The sequence below is a fragment of the Ailuropoda melanoleuca genome, chromosome 7, assembly GCF_002007445.2.
Source record: "Ailuropoda melanoleuca isolate Jingjing chromosome 7, ASM200744v2, whole genome shotgun sequence".
In the NCBI taxonomy this organism is placed as follows: Eukaryota; Metazoa; Chordata; class Mammalia; order Carnivora; family Ursidae; genus Ailuropoda; species Ailuropoda melanoleuca.
Genome location: NC_048224.1, coordinates 59,698,872 through 59,720,024, shown reverse-complemented (window position 1 = coordinate 59,720,024; position 21,153 = coordinate 59,698,872). Strand labels below are relative to the sequence as shown.

General features: G+C 65.5%; 1 long non-coding RNA gene across 1 annotated transcript; it reads right to left on the bottom strand.

Annotated features, from left to right (window-relative positions):
- Positions 1-1,519: 1,519 nt before the first annotated feature.
- LOC117802950 lies at positions 1,520-9,970 on the bottom strand. Its single transcript, XR_004626432.1, has 3 exons — positions 9,413-9,970; positions 7,976-8,060; positions 1,520-2,491 (listed from the first exon to the last, which is right to left on the bottom strand). It is a non-coding gene; the product is annotated as an uncharacterized LOC117802950 (long non-coding RNA).
- Between the last annotated feature and the right edge of the window lie 11,183 nt (positions 9,971-21,153).

Sequence of the window (21,153 nt, the reverse complement as noted above, 5' to 3'; positions counted from 1 at the left end):
GGGCTCTGGGAAGCAGGGGAGCGGGGGGTGCACTCGGGGCCACCGGGAAGAGGTGTGTGGCTCCCCGCCCTGCAGCCCGAACCAGGACAAGCGTGTACTTGGGCTGGTGAGGCAAGCGGAGGTCAGTCTGGGCGGGCGAACGCTAGGGCTGACGTGCCTCAGTGTCCCCAGCTACGCTGAAAGCTCCCTGATAGCTCTCGCCGTCTGTACTCGGCCTTTCCCACGCTGTGCTCTCGGGTCCCAGAGCGCTGTGGCCACAGAGGCAGGACAGAGCGAGGGCCAGGGTGACAGACGCTGCCCCGGGCAGGAGGGCACATTCCGGGCTGGGCTGGGGGTGGGGTGGGAGGTGCCGCAGGCCTCAGAGGTAGGGCTGGAGGAGCGTGTGCGGGGGAAGCCCGGCCGCAGGGCAGGAGTGGAGGGCCTGGAGTGCCGGGAAAGGGCGGCCCTGGGGGGCTCTGGTCTCTGGAGTTGCCGAAGGCCTGGGCTCTGCCCTGCTGGCCCCCGAATTTCAGGCTGGGACGTGGTCTAGCTCAGCCACTGGGCCTCCCTTCTGGGCTTTGTCTGCTCTGACCGCAGGGCTCCCCACCAGCTGATCCCTTTGGGCAGGCCCTTCCTGCCCCCTCCCCCAGGGCCTGCCCCTCTCACGGATCCATCCACGGCTGCCTGGCATCCTGCCTGCCACCGAGCGCCACCCGGCCTGGGTGCAGAAGGCTCTCGGTCAACTCTGAGGTCATGCGTGAATGGCCTCTTTCGCTAAGGTCCACACGGAGGCCCAGTGGTCAGCTGGCTGGACAGGAGGCGGCCACTTCCTGGGCTGGCTGGTGACTCACAGGCCCGTTTCTGGGAAAACTCCCACCCACCCCACACCAGATCCGGCTGGCGTGGAGCTCGGCCCAGTAGGGGCTAGCTGTGGGAAGTGTGGTTATAATTAGGGGCTGGGGGCTGGGGGAGGAGAAGGGGGCCCAGGGGAGGGACCAGATGCCTGGCCTCCTGGGCCACTGGGCTGGGCTCTCTGAGCCTCCCGGCTGGGGCCACACTACCCTGGAGCTCCCCAGCCCTGCGCAGTGGCCGTAGGGCCCAGTGTCATCCCCGGGAGGGCCACATTGGGTTTGCCTGAGCCCCTCCCCAGGTCCTCCCAGTGATAAAAACCCTCCCACTTGGGGGCTCGGGCCCTGCACACAGCCTCGCTGACACCCAGGGTAACCCACGGGACCTGCAACCCTGGGGTCCCATGGCTCGGAGGGGCTGAGAAGCAGCAAAGCCGGGCTCTGGCCAGATCTGAGTGTCCGGAGGAAACAGGCCACTCCTACATGGGGCTGGGCTGTGGGGTCCCTCCTCACGAGGCTTCCAGGCCAGTGTCCAAATGCCATTTGCTCAGCAGGTCCCTGGAAAAACATCCTTCTGGGAAGGTTCTGAGAAGGGCAGGACGGGGGAGGCCTCTGGCCAGGTCAGGAGCAGCACCCAGGGCCCTGAACAAACACAGCACCGCCCACAGCAAAAGGGAGCTGGGCCCCAGGCTGTCCCCCTCCCGAGCCCAGCTGGCCTCCCACAGCTCCCCCCCCAGCCCACCGTAGGGAGGCCGTGGTGATGGAGAGCATGGACGGCCGCGCCCGCGTGAGCAGCCTGGGATTTTTGTTGTTGCAACAGCATCACTGAGACGTAATCCGCATGCCGTATCGTGTCTCATTTCAAGTATACAACTCAACGATTTTTAGTGTGTTCGTCAATCTGGGCAAGCATCACCACAACGAGTTCCAGAACGTTTTCATCAGCTCAGGAGAAGTCGTATCTTCCACGGTCTCCCCCGCCCTGGCTCCGGAGCCGCTCAGCTACTTTCCGTGTCCGAGACCCTGCTCTGGAGGTGGCCTGTGATAGGCCCTTCTGGGGTGGCTCTCTCACCCCACTTCTCTAGCTGAATCGTTGTCCATCGCACAGATGGACCACGTTTTGTTCATCCCTCCTCCTGTTGATGGACGTGGGGGCCGTGAGCGGCTCCTGCACTCCTGTGTTCTCACCTCTCCGGGGTGTGCACGAGCTAGGAAGGGCAGGGCCGGGCCCCGCGGCAGCTGTGCCCGCTGGCCGCCATCAGCGGTGTCGGAGGGCTCGCTGACCAGCACCTTGGACAACTCAGGCTCCTCCCTCCATGCGTGGGGCGGACGCCCTGGGGGCCCCGTGTGGGTGTGAGCGCCCACCCTGGAGGCATGCGCACTGGACGGCCCAGTGATCAGCCCTGGAGGCAGGAAGGCCAGCACCCTGTTTCCTAGGAGCATGCTGGGCTTGGAGAGAGGCCCACCTTCCAGCTTTGATGGAGAGCGGGGGGGGGGGGGCGGCGGGGGCGCCGGCCGCCGGTCTGCCTCCTCACGGGTCAGTGTTCTCCTGATTCTGGGGGGCGGGGCAGGTGTTCGGTGAGCTCTGGCCCCTCCCTCATACCTGAGCCCCGCGTTGCGCCTGCCAGGGTTCGAGTTGGCTACTGCGTCTGGTCCTGGAGAACCTACAACCCAACAACATTCTGGCATGAGGTTCTGGAGGATTCCAGAGGCCTCCAAGAGCTCCCTAGGCCAGAACGTGAGTGGCCACCCAGCTGCGGCCAGCAACCAGCCGGACTAACCCCCACTGGGGTCCTGTGGGCGCACATGGGACTCAGCCTCCCCCATCCACTCAATGCACTCTTTGGGCCTGGACCCTCTCATCCCTCTGGAGCCCCCTGCCCGCCCGTTCACACCTGGCTCTGGTCCCTGGTAGCCATCTGTCCAGCTCAGGCTGGGCCAAAGACCAGAACCTTCTGTGCTCACCAGCGTCCCAGCCCCACAGACGCTCCCGGGAGCAAAGCCTCGTTACCGGGTGCTGGGATGCTGCTGTGCCCCCTCTCGCATGCCCAGAGCCCAGCTCTGCCCTTCGTCCCGAGGCCCCTCCCTACACAAAGGCATTTTTATTTCTGAACTCTTGGCCTGGAGCCCACAGCCTGTGGGCAGGGTCAAACAGCAGCACCCCGCTGACCAGCTGACCCTCGAGCAGGCCAGTCACGCTGGGCGTCGCTGCCCCCCTGCCACGCTGGTCCCCAGAAGCTCAGCCCATACCGAGGTCTCTGTGACCAGAGGGATTTCCTGCTGGAGTAGAAGGGGCCATGGAAAGACAGAGCCCAGCCCCAAGGACAGGGAGGGAGAGTCTGGCCGACCCCGTGGGCTAACAGTACCTGCCATTGACCACCGCCCCGCTGCCTGCCCCTGTCCTCGCACAGCGCTGGGGGCGGGCATGCCATCCCCACTGACAGGTAGGGCAACTAAGGCTGTCGAGCAGAGAAAGGCCGGAAAGCACTAAGGCCCGTGGGTGCTGGTCTGTGGCCCCAAACCTACACTTGGTGTGATTGCTGCCCCTGCCGGTGCTGGCAGGTGCTGGGGCGCGGGGTTGCGGGTGTGCAGGGCTCGCTGCTCCCATGTCCCCGGCACGCGCCCTCCTACCGACAGAGCCCCCCCCCCGGAGTGGCTGAGGAGCTGCCTGCTAACACAGGACCACCCTGTGCCCTGGCTTCCCAGAAACTGCCCTCCCTACCCCCGGCTGCCCGCAGGGCGTGGCAGATGGCCAGAGGATCACACCAGGCCTCTGGGTCCCCCATGCCACTGGAGCCTTCTGGCGGGTTCGGGCTCATGGTGCTGCTCTGCCCCGAAGTGCCGGGCAGCTCAGGGTCTGCAAGTCCTCCAGGGAGGACTCGGGAGGCAGCCGTCGCTGAGCAGCATCTCGGGACGGGCAGGGCAGGTGAAAACCCCAAATGGCATCCGTTCCTCCCCAGACAGAGACCAGGGCTGCCTGGGACCCCGTGCGTGGGGGCAGCTGACTGCCTGGCGGTCTGGACCCCTGCTCTGCCTCCCTCTGTGCCCCACACCCAGAGCTCCACGGGGACAGGGTGCCCGGTCCCCTCCACGCCCCCAGCACCTCACACAGACCCGACAGAGCAGATGCCCAGAAGAGATTTGCTGAATGAAGGGGCCAAGACACCCCACTCCGTGGACCAGCCACGGTGTCCTGCCGCATTCCGGGAGAGGCTGCTCCCCACATGGTCACCCCCAGGCCCCGGGCCAGCCCACAGGTCAAGGGATCCTTGGTGGGTGGGCACATGGCTCTCAGTGTGGTTGGTGGAAAGCAGCCCCACAAAGAAAGTCCCCTGGAGCGGGGAGAAGGATCCAGGAAAGGCAGGCAGTGGGCATTTGGGGCCCTTGCTTGCAGAAGAAGGGGACCCGGGCAGCAGGTGGCTGGGGAAGCCTGCAGGGTGGGGCCCTGGCGTTTTGGGTATTTCCCTGGAATGCCCTCAAGGGGCAGCTGCAGGGAGGGGCTGGGCCAGGCTGGCCTGTGCTGGGGAGTCGCCAGGCCCATGACTCCTGGGCCTGCCTGCTGGTGCCCCTCCAACTTGGCCCTGCCTGGGAGGTCTTGGGTTCCCAGGATGGGGCTGGGAATGGGCTCCATCCAAGACCAGGGGACCCTGCCCATCCCCAGATCCCCTCCCCAGAGCATGGGCACCTTCGGGCCTGTTTATCACCAATAGCTATGCACACTGCCCAGGGCAGCCCAAGGGGAGGGGGGGCCATGGAGGAGCTCCGTGGGGGGCTGGGAGCCGGCGGGGGGCGGCGCGGGGGGAGGCCCTGACCACACACACCATTTGCTGAGGCTGCCCAGCTGTGCGGGGCCTCACCCTTGAGAGGAGAGTCTCAGCCCATTTGCCAGTTGTCCCCCCCACTGAGACCCTGTGGCTTCTGTTTCCTCAGGGAGTGGGGCCAGTGCCAGAGAGGGAGGGAGGGAGGGAGGGAGGGGTGCAGGGAACATCCAGAGATGAGACAAAGATAGGGGCAGAAGCACAGAGAAGGCAGAACAGGCCAGCCAGCCCCAAGAAGACAGATGCCCAAGGAGGGCCCTGCCAGACCCCACGCGCTCCTGCACCTGCCGCCCCAGCCTCAGGCCGCGGGGACAGGTGCGTCGGTAGTGGGCCAGGCACACTCGGGGGCTGAGAGGAGGATCCCTTTGAAGTCAAGATCAGACGCTCAGGGTTTTGCTTGAGCGCTGGAAGAAGCAGCTGATTTTGAATTCTCAGTGTAAAATGGAGGGGCCCAGCGAGGCCTGGGGGATCCAGGGAGCCCTTCCTTTCTTCCTAGAGGAGGATGCCTCCAGGGAGGGCTTATTTGTCTTGACTGTCCCTGCCGCATCCGCACACAGAGGCGCCGCCAGCAGGCAGCTCTCAGGTGGGCAGGAAGATGTCAGGAGCAGCAGCCCAGAGGCTGGGGGGATGGCCCCAGGGTGGGGGAGGCCTCCCAGGCCAATGGGCTTGGGGCAAAGCCTGGAGCACAAGCAAGATGAGCCTGGGAGACCCAATCACTGCAGACTAAAGAGGAAATCACCTTCCTCATTCTGGACACTAGACCTCTATTAACACCACCCAGCAAGCAGGCCTTCACACCCTGCCATTCTCCCCACACGGCCTGCTCCGCTTGGCTTCCCAGGCCCATGGGGTCCATCCGGGGCTCAGCGCTGGCATCCACTCCCTTCTGGCCCCATGGGAACCTTCCAGCTGCATGGACCACGAGGGACTGTCCAGCTGCCCCCAGGGTGGGGACGTCACCATCCTGGCCCTGCCCACGAAGCCTCCCGAGACACATGTTGGCTCCCTCTATAATTAGCCACCAGTTCCACCTGCTTTGATCCCTGGCCTGGGAACCCGGTCTCTGCCTCCCCCCCCACACCCCGTCAGGAGCCGCTGCCCACCTGGACACCCTCTGGGCCCTCTGCCCGGAGCTTCCCACCAGGCCTGGCCCTGCCCCTTGGCCCCTGCCTCCCATTTCCCATCCAGCTCTGGCCTCGGGCAACACACCTCCCTCCACCAGCTTGGGGTGGCCATGTGGTCTGGAGGTCCCCTGTGTCTGTGGCCAGAGGCCCTGAGTGCAGCCCAGGGTGGTGAGCAAACCAGGACAGACCTAGACTCGGAAGTGCCACACTTGGGTAGGGGGGCCGCCCCATGGACTCACGGGCTCTGGAGAGCCCAGTTTCTAGGGCCTGTGCATCCAGTAGGGCTACTCGGGGGTGGAGAGGCCGGAGTCAGAAAAACAGTCAGAGCAGAGCGGGGACCAGGCTCCCACCCCCGCCTGCCCGCCTGGGGCCAGAGGACCTGGGCTGCGGGCCTGAGTGAGTGCCCGGCCCACCAGCACTGGCAGCCCGCTAATCGGGGACCTGGGTCAGAGCCCCCAGGCCCGCTCTTAGAAGGGTGAGGGCTCCCGAGACGGGCTGCTGGGGACAGGGGTCTCTTCAGGACCCCACACCCGGTGGTGAGCAGGCTCATGGACACCCAGAAACTTTCGCTCCCTGACTACGGGCCAGCAGCCTTTGAAGTGGGAAGGTCTGCGGGGGCGGGAGGAGGAGCCGGTCCAGGGGTGTGATTAGAGGCGGCGGTTTCACTCGCTCTCACACGCGGAGCAAAACCAGCTGCGGGCGCCCAGGGCGGAGCTGGCCTGGCTCCCCAGACAGGACCCAGGGCAGGGTCTCTGGGCTCCATGCCCCCCTGGCTTCCATTCCCGAGAGGGCAGATGGCTGGGCCTGTTCCCCCCAGGCCACCCACACGTTTCATGACTGCATAGTGGGGGACCAGGGGCCCTTCCGTCGCCACTGCTCTGGTGGTCTCAGTGGCCCTTGGGATAACCTTAGGGCCTAGAAGTGCCCCCTGCATCCCTCAGGGTCCTGCCGCCCAGTGTCCAGCTCCTTTCCAGAGAATGAAGGGTGGCATAGGGATCCCTGGGGCTTTAGGCAGAAATCATGGCCAAAACCTGGTACGCTTTCTTCCCCAGGGAACAGGGCATGCAGAGGAGGCCAGGGCCCCACGGCTGTGCCAGTAACCCCATCCTGGCCGGGGCATAGCTGTCCCCCACACCGGGCTGCTCCTGGAGGGGTCTGGGCTCAGGGGAGGGTGAGCAGGTGTGGGGTCCAGGCCGGCCACCCACCCTCACCTCTCCAGGCCGGAACATCCTGCCTGCACAGGGACTGAGGACAGGGCCTGGACGCCAGCCTCCCTTCTGAGGGCTGGGGTGGGGCCGGGACCTACTTCCAGCCCCAACCCCCTTCTGTTGGTAGGCAGGGCCTGTGCCGGTGAAGGAGGACCCAGGCTGTGCCCTCAGGGGGATCCTGGGTCAACAAGGAGAACTGGCTGGAAGGGTGGGCTGCAGGCCCAAGCTCTGGCCGCTTCCACCTTTCCCTCTCTACCTGAACTCTGGGTCTTCCCCTGTGCTGAGCCCCCTACCTGGAATACTCCTCAGCTCCTTTACCTCTTACCCATTTCTCAGGTCTCAGCCAGGGAAGGGGCTTCTGCAGGGCCTTCCTGAATGCCCACCGGAGTGCACGACCCTCATCTGCATTCCTCCATGCCCTGTGCACCCCATCACAGCACTGACCACACTACGCATAAACCCTAGTGGCTACCCTCCTCTCCCACTGCTCTACGCAGTCCAGAGGGCACGATAGGGCCTGCTATTCACCCACGCACACGTCCATCCGTCCACCGACCACCATCCATCCATCCATCCACCCACCCACCCCCCCACCTATCCTTCCACCACCTACCCATACATCCATCCATCTGTCCAACCAACCACCAGCCATTCATCCAGCATCCACTCATCCATCCATCCACCCATCTACTCATCCACTCACCCAGCCACCTGCCCATCCATCCATCTACTCCCTACCCATCCGTTCCTCCATCATCCATCCGTCCACACCCACCATCCACCCACTCCTTGATTCACTCAGCACAGATTCTTGGAGCATACATACTTGGCCAGGCTCTGCTCTGAGGGAGGGGACACAGAGAAGAAAGCAGACGCAGCTCCATGGGGGAGATACTCTCAGGGAATCCCTGAAGCCCTTCCTGGAGGGTCCATCTGAGCTGGTCTCTGCAAGGGATGCTGAAACCAGGGCTGGGGGAGAATTGGGGTGAAGTTCCCACCTGTTCCTGTTGCCATGCTCTGGAATGAGAGGCCTGTGTCATTGTTTCAGGGACAACGGTGCCTGCCAGCACAGTGTGAGGTCACCTGCAGGACATCATTTCAGGGAATGACCTATTATGGGGGTGGAAGGGGAAGTGCGTGCCCGCCCAGCAGTCCCTGTGCGGGCACACACACACACACACACACACACACACACACACACACACATCGTTTCTTGCATCTCCCGTTGCCCAGACCCAAGCCCAGCACCCAGAACTGGGCAGCCAGAGCCCTTGCAAGCAGTCTAACCATGCAGCTGGTGATAGGATGGGAGGGGCCAGGATGAGGGCCAGGACTGGGGCTCCTGTCCCCTCGAGGCAGCCCCAACTGCCCCACCCCATGCCATGAGGGGCAAGTCACCAGGCGTGTCCCCTTCCTCTGACAGCACCTTCCTTCCTGGCCTCCCCAGACCTGTCCTAGTAGCACTGCCAGGAAAGCGGGCCCTCCCCCGGCTCTGGGGCTTTAGAGTCAGGAATGTCCCCGGGACCCCTGCCCACAGCCCCTCTGGCACCCCTCCAGCTATAGGCACCCAGGGGCAGGAGTGGGGGTGGAGCCTCGCCAGCCTGTCCATCTTCTATGACCCCACACTGGGAGGTCACTCTGACAGACCCGCCTCCCTTACCACCCCTCCTGACTTCCAAAGACAGCCTGGTATTGATCCGCTCAGTCTTGCCCAACCGATGACTGGGGAGCTTGCAGACTACACCGTGGCCCCAGGCCCAGGGCCCAGTGGGGAGGACCAGAAGAGCAGAGACCCAGAGGGTGGGACAGAGGGGTGTTCAGTGGGGGCCCAGCACCACCTGGTCTCCCTGGGAATGGGGTGGGAGAGGTGAACAGAAGGCTTTGGGGGGCATGTCTCAGCTGAGGTCTGAAGAAGGACAGACATATTTCAGATGAGCTGGGGGCAGGGGCAGGGGGAGGAGAGGACAGCAGGCAGCCCCAGGCAGGGGGCTCACGAGGCCTCGCAAGGCCCTGGGGCACAGTGAGTTTGGGGGCTTGAGGACCTCATCTGGGGTGGGCTGGGGTTTACATCTATCCAGGGCTGAGGCCCACGGAGGCCCACTGTGGGTGCGTGGCTGGAAGAGCGGTGTCCCCTGAGATGGGAGCAGGGCTCTGACCCTGTGCCTGGTCACCGAAGTGCCCGGTCGGCCACCAGCCAGCCCCATGGCTTTGCCCGAGGCCCAGGGGTCCAGTCCTGACTTGCAAGAGCAGATGCGTCACCCCCTCTGCCCTCGACTCCCCTCCGTGTCCTGCCTCCGTGATGCCAGTTGCCCGGTCTCTGGGAAGACACGCAGACCCCCAGAAATTCCCTCTGCCTGGGGCTCCCTCAGCCCACCCGGAGCTGGCAGGGCTGGCTCCTGCAGCTCCCCGACCGGCACAGACCCTCCCAAACTCACCCATGTGACCCCAGGACGGGTCGGACGGCGTCAGGCTGGCTCATCTGGGGTGAGGGGACACACCCTGAGGGCCTCCTCCGCAGCTTTTGTCCTCAGTGCTCATGACGGTCAGCGGTCAGCGTGTGCGTACAGGGGAGCCTAATAAATCACTATTTGTTAAAAGGACAGATGTAAAACTCAAACCTGGAAACAGACCGCAAGACCACCTACGTGGACAGTCAGAGCTCAGACGGCCTGGAGTGGGTCCCTGCACCGCCACTGAGCAGGTGCCCTCCCCCGCCCCCGGCAGGTTGTGGGTCCGGCCTCCGCCCCGTGCTTGCTGGCTGCCCTGGGTCAGCCCCGGAAGGTACGGGGCACCTTGAGATTCTTAGGAAATGGGGGTGTGGCCATGCTGGCCCAGGCTGACCAGCTCGCTCGGCCTCTCTTGCCCCTGGCCCCCCCGGGCCTCAGAGCCACAGGCCAGGTCCAGCAGGGGCTCCTGGAGCAGCCCAGAGGGTCCTGGGCTCACTTCACGCCGGGGATCCAGCAGCACCCCCCGGGGGCCACAGCCCCTGCCCCTTCCCCCTCCCCGCGGCCAGCAGGAGCGGCGAACGCACTCAGTGTCCTGGGACCCGGGCTTGTCTGGCCCTGCCCAGCCCTGCAGCCGTCCCCTCAAGCTCTGCTTCCCAGCCCTCAGCCTGGGGTGCACAACCCACGGGGGCGGAGGCCGCGCTTGAAGGGGCAGGTCCCCGGGCCTGGGAAGGCCCCTAGGCAGGCAGCAGGCCAGGGAAGGAACTGATCAGTGGTAAGTGTGGCCCGGGGTCAGGGCAGCGGCTGGCAGGCAGCCCAGCCCAAGGGGCCCCCCGTAGGGCAGGGCATGCTGGGCCCCGGTTTCCCTGCACTGCTGGACACCCAGGTGCCTCCAGCTCCAGGGGCCTCTCTGAGCCTGTCTGGGGCAGCAGAGCATGTCTGCCCACTCAGCCTAGGTTCTGACTTGCTTGAGACCCTCAGAACCCACTCCCCCCACACCCAAACACGATAGGTTCAAGGACCTGGCCGGATGTGCCCGCAGCGGACGGGCTATCACGGCCGGCTTCCTGAAGGAGGAGGCATTTCTCTGGCCCTTTGGGGGATGAGTGTACTGGCCGAGATGATGGAGAGAACAGCAGGGCCTGCTGGGGGCCGTGCGGGGGGGGGCCTGTCAGAGGCTGGAGCAGGAGGGGGCCGGATTTGGGGACCTGACTTTCCGGCAGAGGCACTTGGGTCTCGTGAGCACAGGGGAGCCCTGGAAGGTTCCTGAGCAGGGGAGGGCCTGGAGTTTGAGGCTGATAAGGCCCTGCAGCAGCTCTTGTTCTCCCTTCCTTCCTCCCTTCCCAGGACCCACCCAGCAGCTGATCTGGGGGCTTAGGGGAACCCTAAGTGGTGGGATCAGGGCCCACAGGGACGCGGATTTCCTGTCCGGGAGCCACCACGTCGGGGACCCCAGCCAGCCACCCGGTCTGACACACACTCCCTCAGGAAATCCTGGCCCCAGGGCGACCCCCAGCTCAGGGAGGCCGGAGCCCTGAGGGATGATCCCGTGGGGGCCGGCCAGTGGTCTTCCTAATGCCTCCGTACCACGCAGCCAACTGGCCCCAAGCCCCCGGCCCTCCACTCCGGAGACCCTGCCCCCACCCCCGCTCCCCTCATCTGCACAGCGCCCCCATCCGCCCGGACCCCAGGCTCTGCCAGCTCCTCCGAGTGGTGACTGGTACAGTTTCAACCCCAACTTTCCTGGCTGCCTGTCTGCTCTGCAATGGCCCCTTGAGTTTCCCTGGGGGGCTGCAGACACCCCAGAATCTGGCACGCATTGCAGACCCTCTCCCTGGGAAACACACAACTGCACAGAATTTCACACCCAGTTTTCGGAGTTTCATTACAGACCCGGGAAGCTCAGGGCCATCTTGGGAGCAGTCCATGGGCCTCCGGCTAAGCCCTGACCAGGGAAGGAGGCGTCCTCCCCGTCTGACAGGTGGGGAAACAGAGGCCCAGAAGGGATGGAGACGTGAAGGGTGTCCCAAGGGTCGCTCAAAGCCAGGCGGGTTGCGTCTCGGCCTGCGGCAGCTGCAAAGCCGTGGCAAGGGGTGGTAAGCTCACACGCCCCCTGCAGCTCTCCGGGCTCCCCAGGGGCATGCTCAGAGGCTGGGACTGCAGCACTGCCACACCGGGGGCCTGGCGATGCCAGGCCAGAGGACAGCCTCCTGCCAGCCGGGCATTGTCACAGCACCAGCAGGCCCGGAAGGCCGGTCCTCCCCGGCCAGGCTGGCCCAGGCCCCACCAGGATCCCCAGCATGGGGACTCAAATCCTGGCTGCGGGGACTGGGGTCATGTGTTTCCCTTGGCCTCAGTTTCCCTGACTCACGGTAGCTAACCGCAAGTAGCTGACAGCCCTGGGCCCCGGAGCTTTTCCTGGGGACACTGGAAGTCAGGTCCCCAAGCACAATCAGCGGAGTCGGGCGCACCTGGCCGCAAGCTTCCTGCCTCTCGCCAGGCAGATGCCCGTGGGGGGCTGGTGGACCCTCTCCAGGCCTCAGTGTCCCCAGGTGTCAGAGGGGGATAAAATGCAGACTTTTCAGCTTTTGGTGGGCTGCTGTATACAAAGTGGGCAGCGCTCTATGAGTGGGGGTGGCCAGTGGTGCCCAAATCCCCTCCCTACTCTGCTCTCCCAGGCCCGTGACCCAGGCAGGAAGGGGTCATGATGAGCGGTTCTGGGCACTTCGGGGTGCCAGGCACAGAGAAGGGGGGTGAGGGTAGGAGCAGATGGAGCAGTTCGCACCAGCTCAACCCAAAGCCTGAGAACCCTGGTGCGGGAGGGGCAGGGCTGGACCCCCCCATAATTCCCCCAACCCCAGCGTCTCTGGAGAGCGGTGTCTAGGCTCCCACATTTCTCTCTGGGACAGATTCGGGAGCGCGGCGCAGGGCGGAGGCTTCTGCTGAGAAGGCCGAAGTCCCACTGTGCTCTAGGGGAGGGTCAACCCCAGCTCAGGGACAAGGACCCTCCCTGGAGGCCCGTGGGACCACCTGCCCCCAGATGCTCCGTCCCTCTCCGACCCAGGGAACCCGCCCCGCCTCCTCCTGGTTTCAGAGTTCGTTCCCACGTTTCCAGGCTCCTGCTGGCAGGTGTTCACTCCACCTGCACCACCCCTCCCAGCCTGCCTCTCCCAGGGCACAGGGGCCCTGGGGACACCATCCCTGCCCCACGCCAGCTCCGAAAATCACTGCCTGGAGACACGGAGACGAGACGCTGCAGGCCCAGCACGAGCCCCCACCCCAGGGCCACCACCCGCCTGCACTCAGGGAGCGAGCCCCCATCCCAGGCCCACCACCGGGACTGAGTGCGCTGATGGAGGACCAGACGGCTCTCCAGCCCACAGGACCTGTCTCTCGGCCGCTGAGCGCATCTGAGTCTGAAGGGGCCTGGCTGCTGGGGGTTCCGAGGCACCTTCCAAGCACACCCCCTGCAAAGCCACTCTGGGGCTTCCTCATCCACGGTGACTTCTGGGCCCTGACCCCACTCAGCCTTGGTCTCTGAGCCTCCCTCTCCATCTGTCACCGCACTAGGCCACCCGCCCCCAGGGAGAGGCTCTGTCCCCGTTTCCCCAGGGCCTGTCCCAGACTGGATCCAAGAGATACGGCGAGGTGCCCCAAAGCCCCCAGCCTGGCAAGGAGTCCAGGAGACCCAGCAAAAGTGGGTCTGTCCCTGCCTCGTCCTCTGGTCCCCAGCCCGGAGGCTGCCCCCAGGTTCCCAGGAGTCCCTGGATGGGACGCAGCGCCAAATTCTACCTCCCCCAGCCTGGGGTCAGGCTGCCCCGGGGCTTTCTAACAACGGGGAGAGCAACGCAAGGGCCTTGAGGCCCAGGCTGGGAGGGGAGCGGAGCTGTCGGGAGCCCGTGTAGCAGCAGGCGGCTGCCGGGGCGGATGGCAGCAGGGCGGGGGGTGGAGGGGTGGAGGGGAGAGGTGCCCGGGCAGGTGTCTGCACACCCGAGCCCAGGGCACACTCTCCTGGGTGTGCACATGCATACACATACTCCCTGTGCATTCCCGTGTGCAGGCACACGCGTGCTCGCATGCACACGCACGCACACACAGGCCCCTTCCACCCTGGCTCTGTCTGCCCCTGTCTCCCTCTTGCTCCCCGGTTCTGGGGGCTGGGGGCTGCCCTGAGAGGGGTTTGTGGGGAAACTGAAGCCCGGCGGGGGGCAGTCTCCACTAGGCCCCTGAGCCGGTTGGCGCCCGAGGTGTGGAGGGAAAGGCCAGGCCCCAAGCTGCCAGTAGACTCCGCCCTGCCTCGATGGCCCCGAAAGCACAGCGGGTGTGGGCTCTGGACACTGCGAGGCCACAGGGCCCGGTGGCCCGGACAAAGGGCCCTTTGTGCTGTCACTGCCTGCCTCACTGCCAGGGTTAAGGTGGCTGAATGAGCTCCTCGGAGGTGCCCTCCCCCCAACCCTCTGCATGCCAAGGCCCAGGGAGCAGGACAGTGGCCATCACCTTGCCCCCACTGCCCCTGCCGCTGCCTTCCTGAGCCATCCAGGAGGCTGGCAAGGAGGGGGGTGGGGGCTGGGCCCTGGAGCCCCTACTCCACCTCTCCTGCCCGTCTCCCTGGGCCTTGCAGCCAAGGCACCAGGACCACCCTGGGCTCCCAGCTTCACTGCCCCTTCTGGGGGTGCCTCCCAGGGCACCAGGCTCCACCCTCTGCCAGACCAGAGGGTGCCAGGAGGTCAGGCCTCTGGGATGCCAGTAGTCCGAGGAGTTCTGTTCTGGGATCAGAGGCCAGGTCACCTCCCTTATGGGGTCTTCCGGAGCCCTGCCTAGATGGGCAGACCCCTCCAGTGGGCTTGAGGGGTGGGTGGGAGAGAAGCTGAAGGGGAGGGAAGGGAGGAGGGTGTGTCGTCCTGGAGCCCGAAGGCTGGGGGCCTGGCTCTGTGTCCTCACCCCAGCCCCACGGCAGGGGCCTTCCAGGCTTGGGGGAGGGGAGAGGAGGCACAGCCAGGGAGCATCAGGGAGACCCCCTTTGGTCTGTCCTGTGCTTCTCCCCCTTTCTGGTCTTGAGGCAGTAGGACAGACCCCTGAGGACCAGGATGGGGCAGGCCGCTTCCCAGGGTTCCGCAGGGAGCAGGGGAGCCACCCTGAGGGCTCGGTTCCAGGAAGGAGCTGCAGCAGGCTCAGTCTGTGGCCCCACGCACATCAGAAAACTGTGGCACAGGGAGGGGACAGGGACGGGCCGCCCCCCAGCCTGCTCAGTGGGGTTATGATGCTGCCAGCCCAGCCATGACTCCACGGCCAGGGTCCACGCAGAGCCGCGTGCCTGGCCGGAGCTCCGCACGCAGACAATGGTGTTGAGGTGGACACCCCTGAAAGTAGGGACAAGTGAGGGTGTGCAGGCAGGCGTCTGCGGACGGCGTGTCACCGAGTGACCAGCATGCGGCAGCGGGTTGCGGAAGCTCAGGCTCAGGGCCGCGGGCAGGCAGCGGGTGAGCCTCCCCTGCGAGGAGAGGGACCTGTCCGCTGTCCTTCCGCTCAGTTTCTGCTCGGCCTGGAGATCCTGCGCCCCTGGGAGTGGGACGGGCAGCTGGGAGGAGGGCTGAGGCTGACCCCCAGAGGCTGTTTGCAGGCTTCGAGGCAGGTGTCCTCACGGGGAGACCCTGAGGGCACAGCCGTCCTCGGTGAGAGAGGAGCTCACGGGCCCTGAGCAGGGTGGGAGACGGGTGCCCCCTTGGCTCACACCCACTAGGTGGCTGAACACAGTGGGGACACCCAGCAGGCCCCGTGGGTCAGGGGTCAGCAGAGCTGCCCTGTAGCCCAGCTGGGCCCTGACCACAGCTGGTCCCTCAAGCCCTGTGAGTCTAGCAATGAAATGAGAGCCGAAGAGCACGGTCAGGGCCGAGCTGAGACTCAGGATGCTGCTGGGGTCTTGGGGAATCCAGACGGGGGTGGCAGTTGTGGCCGCAGCCCTGTACCAGGTCAAACTGCCCGAAGGCCTGACCCGGCCTCCCCTCAGGCTCCGCCCGCAGGCGCCCAGCAGCCAGGGGGGCGTCTGGTCTGGGAAGGGGAGGAGAGGGCGGGGGAGGGGCCCCTACAACCTCCAGGGACCCCGGAAGGGCCCTCCTGCCCAAGGGGCCCCAGCCGCCCAGGTGGCAGTCACGCCTCCCACGCCTGTGTGCTGCTCGTGTCCACGGGCCTTTGCGCGCGCTCACCCCCGGCCTATCTCTGCTCTGACTACTCAGGACGATGGCAGGGTCCATCCAAGGGCACTGCTCGTGTTGGGTGTGAGAACCAGATGTGGGCCCCGCAAGCCCGTCCTGGGCTCTGAAGGGCAGCAGACAGCCTGCACGGCCTTGCTGACCGAGAGCTCCCCTGGCTTCACGAGAGCCCCAGAGACAGGCCTGCAACCACGTTAGGAGCCTGAAGAAGATGGGCCGCGTGGGGCCGGGTCCCGAGCCGCGCTGCCACCACGTCCACTCTGAAGGCAGGAGGCAAGAACCCGCTCTCACCCCGCATTCCCTCAGCCCACCTTACTCTGGGCCAGCTCCACTCTAGGCCTCGCTTTCCCCACCTGTAAATGGGACGTCCCAGCACTCAGATGCTTTCCCCGGCCCAAATGGCTAGAGATTTTTCTCTGGAAGTTTCTGGGCCTGGAGGTGAGGCCTGCGAGGTGGGGGAGGGCAGGAGGTGACAGATGACTCAAAGTCCAGGTGGGCAGACCCAGGCCCAGAGGCAGGCCCAGTCTGTCCCACAAGCGCCCCCCCCATGCCCCACACCCAGAACCCACAATCCTGGAGCATTTATGACCCAGTTTCCTACCACCTGGGCCCCCCCCTCTTTCCCTCTGAGAGCCTGAGGGCAGTGTATGTCCCCTGCCAAGGGTGGGCAGGGCGGGAGCGAGCCCCTCGAGTCCCTCGAGCCCCTCCACTGAGCTCAGGGCCACCCAAGCCCACAAACACCCTCCAGTGGCCCCAGTCCTGGACAGGGAGGGCCTGGGTGGAGAGTGGGCAGGGGTCTTCTCCCTGCACACACCTGGCCCTTGTTCCCATTGGGGTTGCTCCCTCCCCTGCAGGTGCCCCCTGCCCCCACTGGGCCCAATCTCCAGAGGCAGCATTGGGCTGACGGTGGTCCCGGCCTGTCCAGACTTGCCCCACGCCTGGAAACACCCGTTTCCCCAGCGGCCCTGCAGACCTGCCCCTCACGGCAGAGCCCAACCCCTGGCACCCCTGCCCTGGGACTTGGGGCCAGGAGGGGCTTTCTCAGGAGCGATGAGGGGGCTGGTGCTGGGAGGGGCCCCCAGCCCCGGGTCTTGGACACAGCAGGGACTGAAACTGGGAGTTTCAGGGGCAAGGCGGGGCAGGGGCTGGGAGGGGGCTGGGAGGGGCCCGGCGGGCAGGTGAGCGCAGTAGACTGGTTTCAGGATCCCCCGGAGGGCTCACCATCTGATGCCAGCCTGGGTGGCCCAGGTCCCTCGTTTTCCCAAGGCAAGGAGGGCCCCTCCACCCAGGGACACCTGAGGGAGCCAGCCTGGGGCATGGGCAGCTACTGGGCGGCCTCAGTGTCCTCATCTGTAACTTGGGGCCGCCGGGCGTCTCACTGGCAGGGCTGTTGGTGGGCTCCGTCCTCTGCCCCCAGCTGTGCTGCCTCCCGTGGTCTCCAAGTCACCCACCAGGACCCGAGCTGGGAGGGTGTCGACCCCCCAGCCCCCAGCCCCCGAGCCGCATGGAAACCAGCCAGCCTGGGCTCGGACGCCTGCTTAATCTTCCGCTGAAAAGATAATTTCTTTCTGTGCCATTGTCGGGCGCTGGGGTGGGGGTGGGGGGACAAAGGGGCTTTTGTGCAGGCCGCTCTGGTCGGCCCTGCGAGGCCCAGCATTTTCCCTCCAAACGTAAAACCCTGTAACGGGAAGTCTTTCTCATAACCCCGCATTTTCTCAAGTACAGAATCACTTTTGTTCCAGAGGGCAAGCACATGGCAACAGGGAGGGCCGGGCGGTCGCCTGCTTCTCCCCTGCAAAATGCCTGCGCGCCCGGGCAGGAGGGAGGGCCGCTGCTCCCCGTGGGTGTGCGGGCGTGAGTGGGCGGAGGGGTTTAGGCAAACACATTCCCCCTCAGTGCCTGCAGCCGCCCCGGGGGCTTCCAGCGACCACTGCATCCCTGGGGTTGGGGACCTCGCGCCTCACCACGCTGAGGCCTGGCAGAAGGGCCAGGGCACAGAGCAGGGGCGCAGCCGCCCTGCCCCCTCGGCCCCGCGCACCTGCTGTGGCCTCTGGGGGAAATCCCACGCTCGCACAAAAGTTAAAACTCGCCGGTGATGCGTCGCGGCCGGGGCGGCAGGGGCGTGTCCCTCCCGTGCCGTCTCTCTGTGTCTCAGTGCAGCCCGGCCTCGCAGCTGCTCTCCAGTCATCCCACGATCACCATACAGCTCAGGGCCTGGGGCTGCACCACGGCCACGGTGCCCCCCTCCAGAGGGCGAGGTCGTCGCCGGCAAACCCACAGACGGTCCCTCATGACGCGCTCGCGTCTAACAACCCCTCTGAGTGTTTGACGGACCATTGCACATGCTTCGGCACTGCGCTTGGTGTCAGCATCCTGGCTTTCGGGCTCGGACCGGCTCTCCGCCCACCTGACTTTCAAGCCCCTGTTCGTGCGCCGGGCACAGCTGGGGACCACGTGCTGGGATCACGCACCTGCAGATGAAGAGACAGAGGGTCAGAGCGGCCCAGCTGTGCCCACATCGGAGCACACGGCCTGGTGCGCTTTGCTCCCTGAGGGGCGCCTGTCTGTGCCGTGGCAGCGTCAGCCTTGTCTGGGACGCCGGTCCGCCAGTCCCTCGCGGAGCTCCATAGGGGCCGTAGCAGTGGGACCCGGCAGGCACTTTCTCCAGTGTCCCCGCAAGTCCTCATGATCCCCCCACCCATGGGCCCCGGGGGGCTCAGCGGGCCTGGCCCCGTGTGGCGGCTCCCTGGCCTGCGGTCCCCCGAGCACCTCGTCCCCCAGAGGACGCCCCTGGGTGAATCGTCTCTGCCTGTTCCCGCAGCAAGGACGTCCGTCTCCCCACGGTTTGCGTGAGCGTGGAAGTGGACCCGACAGGATTATCCTTTACGTGTGGCTCATCCCACAGCACCCAGTGCCCTCCAGGTTTGTCCACGTGGTGGCAGGTGTCCCGCAAGGCTGATGGCGTCCCACGGCGTGGACGGGCCACATCTCACGTGCCCGTCCATAAACTGACAGACACGCAGGTCACTTCCACATCTCAGTTTCTGTGAGCGCGGGGGAGCAGACCTGTTCCCGGCCTTCCATACTGTGGGGTGTGCGCCGGAGGCCGAGTTGTTGGGCCATGTGGCTGTTCCGTGTCTACTTGTTTGAGGAGCCGGCACACTGTTGGCCGCGGGACCTGTGCTGTTCACACCACCCCCCCCCACCCGCCAGGCACAGGGGCTCCAGCTTCCCACCTCCTTGTCCACACCGCTGTTTTCTGTTTCTGTGTGAGGTGGCATCTCACCGCGGTTCTGATGTGCGTTCCCCGAATAGTGAGTGAGGTCGAACACCTTTCCACGGGCGTATTGGCCATTCATAGGTCTTCAGGGAAATGTCTATTCGGGTCCTTTGCCTGGTTTTGAATCAGGCCGTTTGTGTTTTTGTGTTTGGGCTGTAGGCGTTCTTGGGGAATCCTGGGTATTGACTCCCTAACAGACGTGCAATTTGTCTCCTCCCGTCCCTCGGGTCGCCTCCCACCGCCTTGCTGGTGTTCCTCGGTGCACAGGAGTTTGCCTTTGGATGGAGTCCGTCTGCCCTCTCCTTGTCTGCACCCCCAGCTTCTTCATCCCCGGGGATCTGAGTGCGGATGGGCCCTTCACGGAACAAACGCTCGCCGGGAGCCTGCTCCAGGCCACGCATACATGGACGGCACAGGCTCCCGCCCACACAGGCCCGCGGCCTGCGGGACAGGCGCACTAGGGGCCACAAGCAGGGGTTATGGGGACTGGGAACCGGAGGGAATGGGCTTCCTGGAGAATGACCGGCTGTGCGGAGGCCTCGATGTTGAGGGATGGGGGCCAGGGCCTTTGTGGGGTATGGGGCTGCAGTGAGAGCAGCGGTGGGAGATGCAGGCAGCCGCTGGGCAGTGGGGAGCTGAGACAGGAGGAGGGCGGCCGCTGGAGGGCACTGGTACTGGTAACCCCGCTCCGCAGCCGGGACTGGGCACCACCCCGTGCGGAGACCCGGGCAGGGGCGGACGGGCGGCGAGGCGACACACGTGTCCCCTGGTGCGTGTCCGCTCCCACGGGCTCTCCCGCCTGCCCCTCCCCAGACCTCTCGCCACAGATGGGGAAACCAAGCAGGCGCTCGGGCCTGGCACAGCAGTGCCCAAACCCATGACCCAGTAGCTAGGTGGGCAGCCCTGCTCACGGTCCCTTCATGTCCCTGGTCAGCACTGCAGGGGGTTCCCGGGGCCGTAACGGCAGACGACAAACTGGGGGCTGCAAACCACAGCGGCTCTCCCAGCTCTGGGGCCACAAGTCTGGATCCAGGTGTGGGAGGGCCTTGCCCTGCAGACGCTCCAGCGGGCGGTCCCCCCTGCCTCGGCCTCATCCGGCTTCAGGGGCTCCACGTCTCGGCTGTGGCCACGTCCCCGCCCCCCCCATCTCTGCGACGTCCTCGTGTGGCCTCTGCTCTGTGTCTCTGTCTCTCCTCTTCTCTTCTGAGGGCACCTGTCACTGGATTCGGGGCCCACTCCAATCTAGGATGATTTCATCTCGAAATCTTTACGGACTGCGTTCGCACAGGCCCGATTTCCCAATAAAGTCACTTTCTGAGCTTCCGGGTAGACACGAGTCTGCCCGCTGTGCTCGTCCTGCTGCGGGCTCTCGGTGTCTGCCGGGCCCCTCCAGAGGGAGGCCTGCTGCTGGCGCTGGGCTGGCTTGGCCGTCCAGCGGGGCTCACCTGGGCCTTGCATGCCACGACGTGACTCCAGCCGCACACACGGGGCCTTGCATGCCACGACGTGACTCCAGCCGCACGCACGGTTCACAGTCCAGGTCCCCAGACCACACGGCAGGCAGCTCCCTCCACAGCCTGAACTTGCACAGAGCTCTCTCTTGCTCCAGGCCCCACTCAAAACCGCCAGGCTTCTGGGTCACCCCATGAAAGGGTCAGTGTGGTGCCCCGGCAGGGGCCTTTGGCAGCCGCCTCTCAAACCCACAGAGGCAGGCAAAGCACCGGGCGGCTGTCCCACAGCAGGAACAGCCGCAACCTCCTGACCTTGGAGGAGCCCCTGCTAGCTTCGGGGCCGGCCGGGGGCCCTGCTGCTGCATCCCAGACCACAGGCCCCTACACACCACTCTGGAGGAGAAGCCCCCGGACCTCTGCCGGGCTGCCCAGCCATCGCTTGCCACTCCCGGCGCCCAGCCATCGCGTCCTGGTGTCATCACTCAGTCCGACCTGGATCGCAAGGGCCTCGGAGCGCATTGCGGTGCCTGAGGTCTGTAGCGGCTCACCCGCCACCACCCACTGACCTCCGCGGGAGCCAGGACGGGGAACGCAGCGGGCACAGCGTGGGACACCACCCGTGCACCCTCAGAGCCTCTGAGTGGGCACCGACCTGCACCGCCTCCCCAGGCGTCTGCTTCTGAGTTACCGTCTTGCTGGAGGACGAGTGGCTTCCACGTGGCTTTTCCTGACACTCAGGCTCTGACTACACGGGAAAAGGAACTCACGTGTGGGTTTTGCCAGCTGCTAAGC